This window comes from Triplophysa dalaica, chromosome 15, assembly GCF_015846415.1.
Source record: "Triplophysa dalaica isolate WHDGS20190420 chromosome 15, ASM1584641v1, whole genome shotgun sequence".
Lineage (NCBI taxonomy): Eukaryota > Metazoa > Chordata > Actinopteri > Cypriniformes > Nemacheilidae > Triplophysa > Triplophysa dalaica.
The window spans coordinates 8742952-8755682 of record NC_079556.1 but is presented as its reverse complement, the minus strand read 5'-3'; the positions used below and the strand labels follow the sequence as shown (position 1 = coordinate 8755682).

At 38.8% G+C, this 12731-nt stretch overlaps 1 long non-coding RNA gene across 1 annotated transcript; it reads right to left on the bottom strand.

Annotated features, from left to right (window-relative positions):
* Window positions 1-9461: 9461 nt before the first annotated feature.
* Window positions 9462-12408, bottom strand: LOC130437118 (uncharacterized). Its single transcript, XR_008909138.1, has 3 exons — window positions 12294-12408; window positions 10228-10314; window positions 9462-10110 (listed from the first exon to the last, which is right to left on the bottom strand). It is a non-coding gene; the product is annotated as an uncharacterized LOC130437118 (long non-coding RNA).
* Window positions 12409-12731: the final 323 nt, after the last annotated feature.

Here is a 12731-nt window from a genome sequence, read left to right as displayed (position 1 = left end):
GAGTAAACATCCGACCTTCATCTTTCTCATCATGGCCTCCGCTCTGCGTTTGATGTGTGTCTCATTTGGCCGTTTCCCTCTGGGCGGAAGCTGCTTCCAGTGACATAGGCAGCAATTAGACATGCGATAGCCAGAAAGATGGTTTCTGCAAGACCATTAACACAAGGAATTGCACGACTCAGAATAACAGAGGTAGAAGTCAAGCAGGACACACACACGCGACAGCTCCTATCGGATATGCCAATCAGCACCCCACAAACGGCCCATTAGGGCTGCAGGTTCGAGTTTCTCTGCAGGACAGCCTAGGATCTGACACATCTGCAACTCCTTCAGGAAGCAAAATTGTAAGTGTAGCGAGGAGGAAACAGGATGGTAAACAATGAATATTAGAGTTTGGTGAACGAGTGAGTGTGTGAGAGAGATTTCAGAACAGAATCACGAAAATTCATCAGAGTAAACAACACAGAAGTTTTTTCCACAGATACACAAAGCGTGCAGCGAAACTTCCTCTCATTTTTCGTTTCATTGTTTGTGTGCACGTCTTCCACTTGCCATGTTTGTGAAAGAATGCAAATCCTTCTCCATAAGCTCCAAAGCACAGGTTGCAGCCAGCAAACACATCAGATTCTGGGGAAAACCTGCAGTATGAGATAAAAGACCAGCTGAAGCTGAGGTCGCTCAAGAAACAAATTCAAAGGAATTAGTCACTGAGTGAAAAAATCTTTAACAGAGTCGGATGGATGCTGAAGTGTCACACACCCGTTCAAAAAGATTTTTGAGCCAAATGGATTTAGAATACGGCTTCCAAAAAATATTATATCTTTGATCATTATGTTGGCATGGTTGTGTTGTTTTTCCAAAATGCTGTGGATGAAAAACACGTCTAAATTTGGTTAGTCCAGTCGAGTTGCACTTTTCTCTCTTCATCTCCGTGCCTTCATGTTGGTCCAAACTCAGTTGACTTCTGGAACACAAATACAAAAGTTTGGTCTTACTAGAATTTCTGAATTTTCAGTAACTTTTTGTCGGGTATCTCTTCCAAAGGCATGCTGTAAAACAACACAACCTTAGATCATTTTCTAAAGATTAGATCCATGCCGTAATCAATACCTTCCAGGGGCATATGGAGATTTTGTCATTTGTTTTGTTTTGGGTTGTTGTCATCCACGGTTGGCCTGTTTTAATCTTTCCTAGTGATTATTTAATCATTTTCTGCAAATCCCGTCCCTGATCCAACTGACTGAGCCTTTTCTCATTTGCCTGAGAATTATTAACTGAGCTTTATCTAATAGCCATCGAATAAACTCTAATTTGGACAGGTGGTAATCTGCTGTTTTCAGTGAACCTCCCAAGCAACACCACATGAAACCTCTGTTTCTGTTTTTTTTCCCAAACGTGTTAGCTTTTTCTGCATGCAAACTAGTTTCTTATTAGTTTACCATACTTAGATCATTACCTTAACAGTGTTTAAGGTCTTGATGAGTGGTTAGGGGTGATGTAATGCTGTCTGATTTTCAGTCACAGACGCAATAACATTCTTCAATATATCTTCTTTTGTGTTTCTTTTATGGGCATTAAACATGTTAGCTTCTGTGAAGACCTACAAATTGTATGTATATTTCCTTAATTCAAATGTGATGGGCTCGTCGGATTTCTTATTAGAATCTTTGGTCTCTCTCTGGTCTCTCTTTGGTCTCTCTTTGGTCTCTCTCTGGTCTCTCTCTTGTCTCTCTCTCGTCTCTCTCTGGTCTCTCTCTTGTCTCTCTCTGGTCTCTCTTTGGTCTCTCTCTGGTCTCTCTTTGGTCTTTCTCTGGTCTCTCTGGTCTCTCTCTGGTCTCTCTCTTGTCTCTCTCTGGTCTCTCTCTGGTCTCTCTCTGGTCTCTCTCTGGTCTCTCTGTGGTCTCTCTCTGGTCTCTCTCTGGTCTCTCTGTGGTCTCTCTCTGGTCTCTCTGTGGTCTCTCTCTGGTCTCTCTCTGGTCTCTCTCTTGCCCCTCTCTGGTCTCTCTGGTTTCTCTCTGGTCTCTCTGTCGTCTCTCTCTCGTCTCTCTGTGGTCTCTCTCTGGTCTCTCTCTGGTCTCTCTGTGGTCTCTCTCTTGCCTCTCTCTGGTCTCTCTGGTCTCTCTTTGGTCTCTCTCTGGTCTCTCTGGTCTCTCTCTGGTCTCTCTCTTGTCTCTCTCTGGTCTCTCTCTGGTCTCTCTCTGGTCTCTCTGTGGTCTCTCTCTGGTCTCTCTCTCGTCTCTCTCTGGTCTCTCTCTTGCCCCTCTCTGGTCTCTCTGGTTTCTCTCTGGTCTGTCTGTGGTCTCTCTCTCGTCTCTCTGTGGTCTCTCTCTGGTCTCTCTCTGGTCTCTCAGTGGTCTCCCTCTCGTCTCTCTCTGGTCTCTCTGTGGTCTCTCTCTCGTCTCTCTGTGGTCTCTCTCTTGTCTCTCTCTGGTCTCTCTCTGGTCTTTCTGTGGTCTCTCTCTGGTCTCTCTGGTCTCTCTTTGGTCTCTCTCTGGTCTCTTTCTCTCTCTGGTCTCTCTCTCATGTCTTTCTCTGGTCTCTCTCTCTGGTCTCTTTTTGGTCTCTTTCTCTCTCTGGTCTCTCTCTCTCTGGTCTTTCTCTGGTCTCTCTCTCTGGTCTCTCTCTCTCCGCCTCAACTGTCTAAGCAGATGGCGTTTAAGTTCAATATTATTAGCACCTCCCTGCAATCATTCACAGCAGCACATGTCAGAATGATTAACATAATGGAATCAAAGACCACACAAACTGAATTCTCATACCAGCGCTTTCAATCAAACAACAATTTGCATTAACACAGCCAACAATCAGTTTTAGGGCCAGAAGTCCGTTTTATCTATTTTATCTTTTAGTCTCTCTCTGGTCTCTCTTTGGTCTCACTCTGGTCTCTCTCTGGTCTCTCTCTGGTCTCTCTGTGGTCTCTCTGTGGTCTCTCTCTGGTCTCTCTCTGGTCTCTCTCTGGTCTCTCTGTGGTCTCTCTCTGGTCTCTCTTTGGTCTCAATCTGGTCTCTCTCTCGTCTCTCTGTGGTCTCTCTCTGGTCTCTCTCTGGTCTCTATCTCTGGTCTCTCTGGTCTCTCTCTGGTCTCTCTGTGGTCTCTCTCTGGTCTCTCTCTGGTCTCTCTGTGGTCTCTCTCTGGTCTCTCTCTCTCTCTCCCTGGTCTCTCTCTCTGGTCTCTCTCTCTCTCTCTCTCTGGTCTCTCTCTGGTCTCTCTCTCTTTCTGTCTAAGCAGATGCCGTTTCAGTAAAATATTATTAGCACCTCCCTGCAATCATTCACAGCAGCACAGGTGAAAATGATTAACATAATGGAATCAAAATCCACTCAAACTGAATTCTCATACCAGCTCTTTCAGAGCCAACTATCCGTTTTAGGGCCAGAACTCAGTTTTATGATATCTTTTCATAGCTGGCATGCACACACATCTGTCTCAAGCTCAATTTTTATCAGAGATTTCTGCATACGTGTATATGTTGATGTAAGATATGTGCTCACAGCCTGAGGTGTGTAGACAAGCCTGTGAAAGAAACATTTATTTCTCAATCTAATGATTGAGTTCATTTTCTGGCATGTGATCTATGGGCAAATTACTCAGCGGTGTGTTACAAATTACAACAGAACAGCTAATGCGATCGTGTTCTGCAACCTGTTCCTTACACCTCTATGTGCACTGACCTGCCTGAAACACCTAGCTCTACCAAATCACTTCATTATGGGACATTGTGGACCTGAAGGTGCAGGTAGACTAGATATGAAGTGATAGTTCACCCAAAAATGCAAATTCTTAATTTTCTCCACACTTAACCTTAGCTCAAAGGTTTGCACTGAACATTAGCAACAGAAAAGCATTTATTTCTCTTTGTAGTATCTTTCAAAAAATTTAGTTTTTATTTTAAAAAGTTTTTATTTCATTTTTGTATTGCTTTGACATAAATATTTGCAAATATTTGTCCAATTTGGTTCACTTGCTAGACAACATGGAATATGCTTCCCTTCTTAGCAGGAAAGCAGCACTGCCATTTTCAAGGCTGCCAAATCTATCCCTGTGCATCCTAGAATGCACTGTAAATACCAATAAACATCAGCTACTCACCATATTCATATTCGCTACGTTTTGTATTAATACTCTCAAATGTTGAGGTTTTATGTTTATCAACATCACCTTTTTTGTCTTTAAATGACTTCAAAAATCTTCCCATCATCATGTTTAGTAAATAGAACTATTGCTAGTGCAACATAATGAACTAAGGAGTGGACTGAAACACAGCCAGAGTGATGCAGCTGGATGACAGAAGCAAAGTATGAAAGAGAATAGAGAAATGATAAAAAAAGAAAAGGCTTGAGTTGATATTTCAGTCTGTCAGGGAGGGTAAACGTGAGAAAACAACTTTAATATAAAGAGAAGAAGTAATACTCTTATATGTCATAGCTAGATATAGGAAATGCCACTATTCTGACCTTTGACCTTTGCCCTCTTAGCAATGCTAGAAAATTGCATATTTTACTTTTGTTCACCACTTCAAATGAACACAGATAGTCACATACCAACAAAAAGGCAGACATGACCTCTGGCATCTTCACTTGAAGACGTAGGTACACATAAAGCATTAGGAGGCTGAATATACAGTACGCAAACAGATCAATGACTCATGAAACTAAGGAGCAGGCACCCATGCATCCCAAGATAATCAGGGTCTATTGAAACAAAAACTGAAGTTAGTTTCAACTGTTTTCATGATAAAAACCTTATAGCGCAACAGTAGGAGTCGGCATTAGATTATACTGCCATTCTGATTTTAATACCAGGCAGGAGACAGAAAGAAGGCATCTCAGGGTCCAGCCTTTGCATCAACTTTCCCCGACGTATTGTATTGCCCTTGAAACCACAAGGGAAAATATTTGTTCAGCATTTTTTCTTAGCTTTTTATTGTGTCGGACAAAGTTCTTACTCTCAAAATCAGAGAGCAATTCATATTCTGTATGGTCTTGTTTGAGAGGTCACAGAGTATATGAGTTTACTGCATATATTGAACAACTCTTTGTAAGTTATATGGGTAAAAAAGGAACTATCACAATATACCACAACTATGAATGTGTCTTGGTATTTGTGTGTTAATGTGTATTTAGCAGCTGTGTGTGTGTCGTCGTTTTTATTCATGGCCTCTCAGCCAGCTCAGGTGTGTGTGTGTGAATAAAAAGACCCACTGGCTCTGTGTTTTTCCCAGGGGTCTCTTTCTCTCTCTCTCTCTCTCTCTCTCTCTCTCTCTCTCTCTTCTCTCTCTCACTCTCACTCTCTCTCATACTCTCTTCTCTCTCTGTCTCTCTCTCTGATGAAATGCAAGTGAACGGGGTCTAGGTCTGTCAAGCTCCAAAATTATTTAACCGTCATTATTATTGAGCCCTGTTTCCTGTATTATTGAGCCCTGTTTCCATTATTATTGAGCCCTGTACATGTTGTACTAGTCCCCTGTAACTACTGTGACGACTTTAGTTATGTTCTTTTGTTACCAAAAATGGCACAATGCTTTTAACAGTCAAAGAAGGAAAGAAGAGAAAAAGAAAAATAACCAGGAGAGTCAAAGATTTTCTATGCAGACAAACAGGTCACTTGAGTGTTTTCCGCACCAGCAGCTGTTTATCTTTGAGCGAAAGTTTAGTAAACCTCACATGGCCCTGAAAAAGCATCAAATTGCAATAAGAACTGGTCTTACATATGCTTTGTGGTGCAGAGAGTGAACACTGCTCTCCTGGTGTCAATAACTGAGCATTTAAGCATTGCAAACCATTCAACAATACCATTATAGACTTGGCTGCAACATGACAGCAGGCGGACTGAATACCTGATGGCCAGAAATGCTTTTTGTGGAACATAATGGTAAGCTGTATTCAGCCACACGCTTTAATGATTTTGCTCAACTGTGACAGAGTTTTAAATCGTCTAAATTAGACAGCGGTTTGTTCAATAGTGCAGCCATATATTTGTAACCTGAATTCAACCAATGTTTCTTTAACAAACATTTCCCAATAAAATTACCAGCTAATTTCCATCGCAAGCAAACTTGTTTTGTTATCCAAGCAGCTCTTAGAAACTCTCACCGCACATGTTCTCCGAAACACAATAAGAGTAAATAATCACCTGTCATCTGCTGATAGCATTTCAGACATTTCGAACCGTGCAGCTACATTTGAAAAACTCTCATTTGTGGGTCAAGCTCAGTTTTCACATATTTCTTAATGCAAAGATTCTTTACTTTAATATTCTTATGCATTGGGTCACAAGAATTGAGAATGCATTTATTTAACTTTGGTAATGTTCACATTTATAAATGTACTATTGTTCATTTATTAATGTATTAATATTTAACGTAACAAATGTATTTTATAGTAAGTGGGGTGATGTAAATTCACCCAAAAGCAAAATGAAAAGAATACATAATGTAAAAATGTGAAAGAGTATACAAAAATGCATGAACGTTTATTTGGAATTTAGGAGAAATATTCTCAAACTTTACTATTAATAGTAAAATCAGAAAAACTCCAAAAATTGATCTCTTAATTTTCCCTAATACCTGTATTAATATAATATTAATGAGTACATCTAAAATGTTCCTTATGCAACATTTTATGCAGTCTGCTTATGCAGTTTGTTGAAAATGTGAAATAAATGTTTTATTTTTCTAAGCCCATCTTTCATTTAATAGTCAACACATAGACAACAAACTCATACATCCACTTGTAATTCATAACCTCCATGTTTTTGCAATTTTAAAAACAATGTGCTTATAACTTCACATTATGCTCTCTGCACCCCCTATTGCAGCGGCCAAGATCAAACTTTTGTGACACCCAATGGATGGGTGCTTTTATTGTGTTTCCCTTATAAAAGCGAAAGTGCTGACAGGCATTAAAAAACATGGTTCTTGTTGTTCTCGCTCAAGATACGCTGGAGAGCCGTCCGGAGATTCACATTTCTAATATTTATCCTCCAGCAGTTTTTAGAATCAGCAGACTGCATTAAATAGTATCTCTCCTCTTTAAATAAGGAAGACATGGACACAAATATGAGTTCTTAAAAAAGAAACCTTTTCAAGACAGAACTCCTGTTATACTGACCCACCCATCAATTGAACACCACCTTACCATTCAGCTCGGATCCTCAACTATAACACATTGTGGTTTGACAACCAGCTGAAATTAAGCTCTCACATGGCATCAACCACACAAACTTGCAGGGATGTGCTCTTCAACATCTGGAAAATCAGGCATTTCCTTTCAGAGCATGCCTCGTAGCTGCTAGTCCAAGTTCTGGTCATGTCACGATTGGACTTCTGCAATTACTACAGGGCGGCCTTCCAACCAATGCAGTCAAGCCCTTGCAAATGATCTAGAATAACAGCCCTATTTTTTTCACTTCACTGGCTGCAGTTGCTGCCTGCATCAAGTTTAAATCGCTGACACTGGCCTTCAGAACGATAACAGCAAATTCACCACCTTTACCTTGACTCACTGCTCAAGGTCTACATCCCCTCCCGTCATTATCGGTCGGAAAATGAGCGACGCCTGGATGTTCCATCACAGCAAGGCACCAAATCGCTTGCAAAAACCTTTACTCATTTGGTTTCCATGTGGTGGAATGAACTGCCAGCCTCCACCCAAGCTGCACCATGCTTTGCAACTTAAAAAAAACAGCTCAAAATGTACCTGTTCCGCGTTTATTTGACTAACCAATAACTGTCCAGTGTTTAAAAAATAAGAAATTTGTTGTTCATTACAACTACTCCTTTGATCCTAGTAAAATGCCTTGTTACTAGGAGGTACTATTTACAATGTTGAAAAAATGTTTATATGCTCTCCTTCTTGTAAGTCACTTTGGATAAAAGCGTCTGCCAAATTAATAAATGTAAATGTCCTCAATTGCACTCCATGTGGACACGAAGACATCCTCCAAATTTCAACATGCTGAAGTTGTTTAGGTCCAAAACTCATTCAAGCAAGTCTTGATGATTCAGTTCTTCAGACTTCACTAAACTTTCTCATAGCAGAATGGATGTGGTCTTAGTGCTCCTTAGACAGTTTCAGAATATCTGGGGATGTTGTTAGTTTGCTACACCAGCCTAGCAGTCATGGGTTTGCTGACCGTAACTTCACCTGTGGGAGAGAAATACCAATCTGAGAAACTTTCAGAGAAAAACAGCATTGTTCACACAGACAGGGAGAACGATCCTCTTTCATCTTGTATTTGCGCTGTGTACAAAAAATATCTCTTGTGTCAGAGCTGTTATGATACACTCTATTTGATTTAAGTTCTCCTGAACCCACGTCTGAGCAGTTTAATGTTTTCATTCAGCAATTTCCCGGTAAATAGCATTTTAATAAATCTCGCGAAGATCAGCTGTTGCGAAGTCAGCTAGGTTTTCCTGGGGGAATAAATCATCTGTTAGCATTACTGAGCTCCTGCAAAGTCAAAGAAGGATAGTTCATATTGGGATTTGGTTTTTTAAGATTTTCTGAGGATCTCACAACAATTTTAACAGTTTACACCAAATAATCACTGACCCTGATAACTGGTAATAAGTAACAATAATATGTTTTTGTTTTTGTTTTTATTAGAGACAGAAAACAGTGAACCAGTAAACTATTAAGATTCATTTTAGGGATACAACAGAATACCTTGAAGTCACCCAACAGCGATTTGAAAGACCAAGAGAAGGCAAAGACATCAGGGTTATTCCATCACACGTTCATTATTTAACTGAACCAAAAAATGTAAAACAGTATTGTTATGTTTAACTTTAATATCAACATGTTTTACAAGATTCGGGGGGGGTTTAGAAGAAATATTGTCACTACAGAATGAAACAAAAATGATAGTTTTCTTAAACCTATAATTAGTACATTTCGAAAAACTGAACGTAAGTCTTTTGTAAAGGGCACTGATGTGTGAACAGTATAAACACAGATTCAGAGCAAGCTTTGAATGAGTGCATGCGGACCGTTGGTTTTAAACTCTCTCCACATTTTCTCTCTCTGCCTTTGGCCAAAAGGTGGATGTTCTTAAAATAATATTTGTGGGGAAAATAAATGCTAAGCTCAAAAACACAAACTTTGAGGCACTTCAAGGGTGTCAAAGATTTTCTCCATGGCCACCGAGAAAAGGGCCAAAGACCTCAATAAAAAAAGACATATTCTAGTTGGTAAAGTGCATGCAGTATACACTCTAAAAAAAGGCTGGGTTAAAACAACCCAATTTGGGTTATTTTGGTAACCCAACGTTGGGTCAAATATGGACAAACCCAGCGTTGGGTTATTTTAACCCAGCCAGTTGGGTTAAATCTTTGACCCAACATGCTGGGTTGTTTTATTTAAATCAACTTTTGCTTAAAAAATACATTGCTGGTTTAAAACAAACCAGAAATGTTTAAAAATAATAATAACAAAATCACAGAGAAATACTCGAGGCATCAGTAAGAATCAAAAGTTTTATTAAGGATCAGAATGCAAGACAAAAGGAATTCATAAAAACATGCAATATGTTATGCTCAATGAACAATAAAATGGCATATAAAACACTTTGATGAAATGTATGTTTATACATATTTAAGGAAAATTTTCTTCAATAAATTACATTAGTTTAGATTTTAACATATACATTTAACAAGGTTATTAAAGTGGCACAAGTAAATATAAATAGTTAGACAACTTAACACTTCAAAAATTCATATACAGTTAACAAAGTGGCACGAGTAAAATGCTTTAGGGCAATTCCAGCGTTATGGATGCGACATAAAAACACTATAAAAAGTATTTTACTAAACCCTTGTTGATAGAACCGCATTTATATGATAAAATATCAGTCTATGCACAAGTTTTCTATAAAAAAAGAAATAAACAAGCGTTATGGATGTGAAAAAGGGACACCGTAACTTTCCTCTGCATATAAACTCACAAAACATTTTAAAGAGCGTTAGTTCTTTCGGTTTCAGCACTGCTTAACCTGACATATCCATGTAGCAGTCTTACTAAAGAGGATTCTTTTCCTGGGAGTTGTAGACAACAGTGTGGCACTTTTGGAAGTGGATGTTCAGCAGGAGGGTTTCTTTATCAATTTGTTCATCTATAAAGAGAAAAAGAGACAAGAGAAGAATGTAAGGAAACTGGCCTACCCAGAGCACAATGGATTATAATAAACATATAAAGAAGTACATTAACATTTTACCTAAATAATGTTTACCTTTAAGCCTGTTATGAAAACATCCACGTTCCAGTTGACTTACACTTGAATAGAATGATCCATTAATATTAGCTGTTATTCTGCACACTGTCAGTGGGGGAAAAAGAAGAGTGGGATATAGTACAGAAAGTGAAATACAGTCTTAAAAAATAATATTATAAACGTTAACACAACTCTTAACTAATTCGACACACTCGGGAATAAGTAGAAGTCTAAAAAGAGCAACAATTGTTCGTCTCATATACCCAAAATTAATTATATCGCATTGTTAACCACTAACGTTATAAGAGCGGCTACTCCCGAGGCAATGGCCGAGATAGAGCTGCTCTCCACGGAGCCACGACCGCTGACAGCCTGAAGCTCACACCTCCGACAGCGTCTTAACAAAATCTCAAAGAGGCGTTATGTTTATATATAAATCACGTATTTGTGATCTTAACAACTACATTCTCGTCTAAAAGACTATTTAAACTAAGTTCCCTCACCGAACATTAGCGGTATTTAAAATAAAAAAATTGCTGGATGTTTGCTTTTTACACGACGCTCTCTCGTGTCGACCTTAAACTAATATCAAGATGCGTTACTGAACTAAATGACTCATACGAGTCAGAAATTTCAAAGGGAAATGTACGGAGCCCTTTTAGGGACATGGTGGTGGGAAAAAATGAGAGGGAAGAGAAAAATATTTTTTTTACACTTTTGCGTTATCTCGCAAAATCTTTGCGTTCCCCCGAGGAACATTGCGTTATCTCGCAAAACTTTTGCGTTCTCTCGCAAAACTTTTGCGTTCTCTCGCAAAAACTTTTGCGTTCTCTCGCAAAACTTTTGCGTTCTCTCGCAAAAACTTTGCGTTATCTCGCAAAACTTTTGAATTCGGACAAACACTTCCTGTTTAGATTAGATAAGATTCAACTTTATTGTCATTACACATATACAAGTACAGTGTAACGAAATGTAGTTTAGGTCTAACCAGAAGTGCAATTAGCAAGTGCAGGATATACAGTGTGAATAAATACAGAATACAATATTAGGGGAATATATTTAATGTCCTGCTGGCTGAGTTTGAGACTAGCTCCTTAAACATTGGTTTATATATGCAGATTCCCGAACTAATAACTAGTGAACTAAAGGTTCTTATAACATAAATAAGACCTCATTCTACGTAACGTAAACAATGAACATGAACTAAATATTTTAACAAAACGAGCCCCAGGCGGGAGCCGGCTGAGACAAGACCGAAGGGATCCTCTATAAAGGGCAAACCCAGAAGATCATTAGGCTACTCAAAATAGTAATTCACTTCAGTGCTACATAATGTAGTAAAACTAAAACCAGTTTAGATTCAGCAGGAGGCCATTAATGTGTAATCTGAATTTGGTGAGACTACAGTGTGTAACATTTAAGTTATTAATGACAATTTTTTAATAACGCTTTTTGGATTTACAGTCAATTTGTAGACGGTCTCTTTGAACTACCCCATGTTTCCTGCTCATATAGAGATACATTTATATTCTCGTTTTGAGGAAGACTAGGTTGTTGATCCTTGTCTAAGAATAATGTGTTGTTTGTGTTATAACAACGTTTAGCTCACAAGTTATTGGTCCGGGAATCTAGTATGAACCGCTCCATTGTTAATGTACGCAGTTGAATAACAGGACGTTTGAATGTTTTGCGAGATAACGCAAATATGTTTGCGAGAGAACGCAAAAGTTTTTGCGAGAGAACGCAAAAGTTTTGCGAGATAACGCAATGTTTCTCGGGGGAACGCAAAGATTTTGCGAGATAACGCATAAGTTTTAAAAAATATTTTTCTCTTCCCTCTAATTTTTTTTCCACCACCATGTCCCCAAAAGGGCTCCGTAGAAATGTTCACCAAAAATGAAGTTTAAATGATTAAAAAGCTGTAAGAACAACGTGGGCATAACGTTACAGACTAGCTATACAAAGCTAACGAAGCTAGATTGTAACGTTACTTTCAAACCTAATGCGAACAGCCGAATTTTGTATACTTTTGCATTTTTTTTGTACAGTAATAGTTTTATACATTAAAAACTCGTAAAACATACCTTTTCTTCTCCGAATAACAACTTTTCGAGATGAGGTGAATCAAAATGGCCGCGAAGGTAAAGTTGAGAAGGGGGAGTCTGCAGACCTGGAGCATGCAGTTTTACGCCCCTGCAGTTTTACGCCCTGTGCAGTTTTAGGACCCTGTTGTTCCTTATTTCTCCAGTAGGGGTTCGCTGTTCATTATGAACCACCAGAACAGACCTAACAGATAACTTCATCGTCTATCGGGAGTTAGAGGTATGGTTAATAATCGTTTTTGTTACTAAGAATTGGTCCAACAATGCATCGTTTTTTGACGATTAATTGATATTGTTATGAATTAATTTAAACATCTTAACATATATATAATATAGATATTGGTGAGTGTAATTTAAACTCAAAGACAATACAATTAATACTTATTGGCCACCAGGTCAATGTTGTCTCTGGATCAGCCT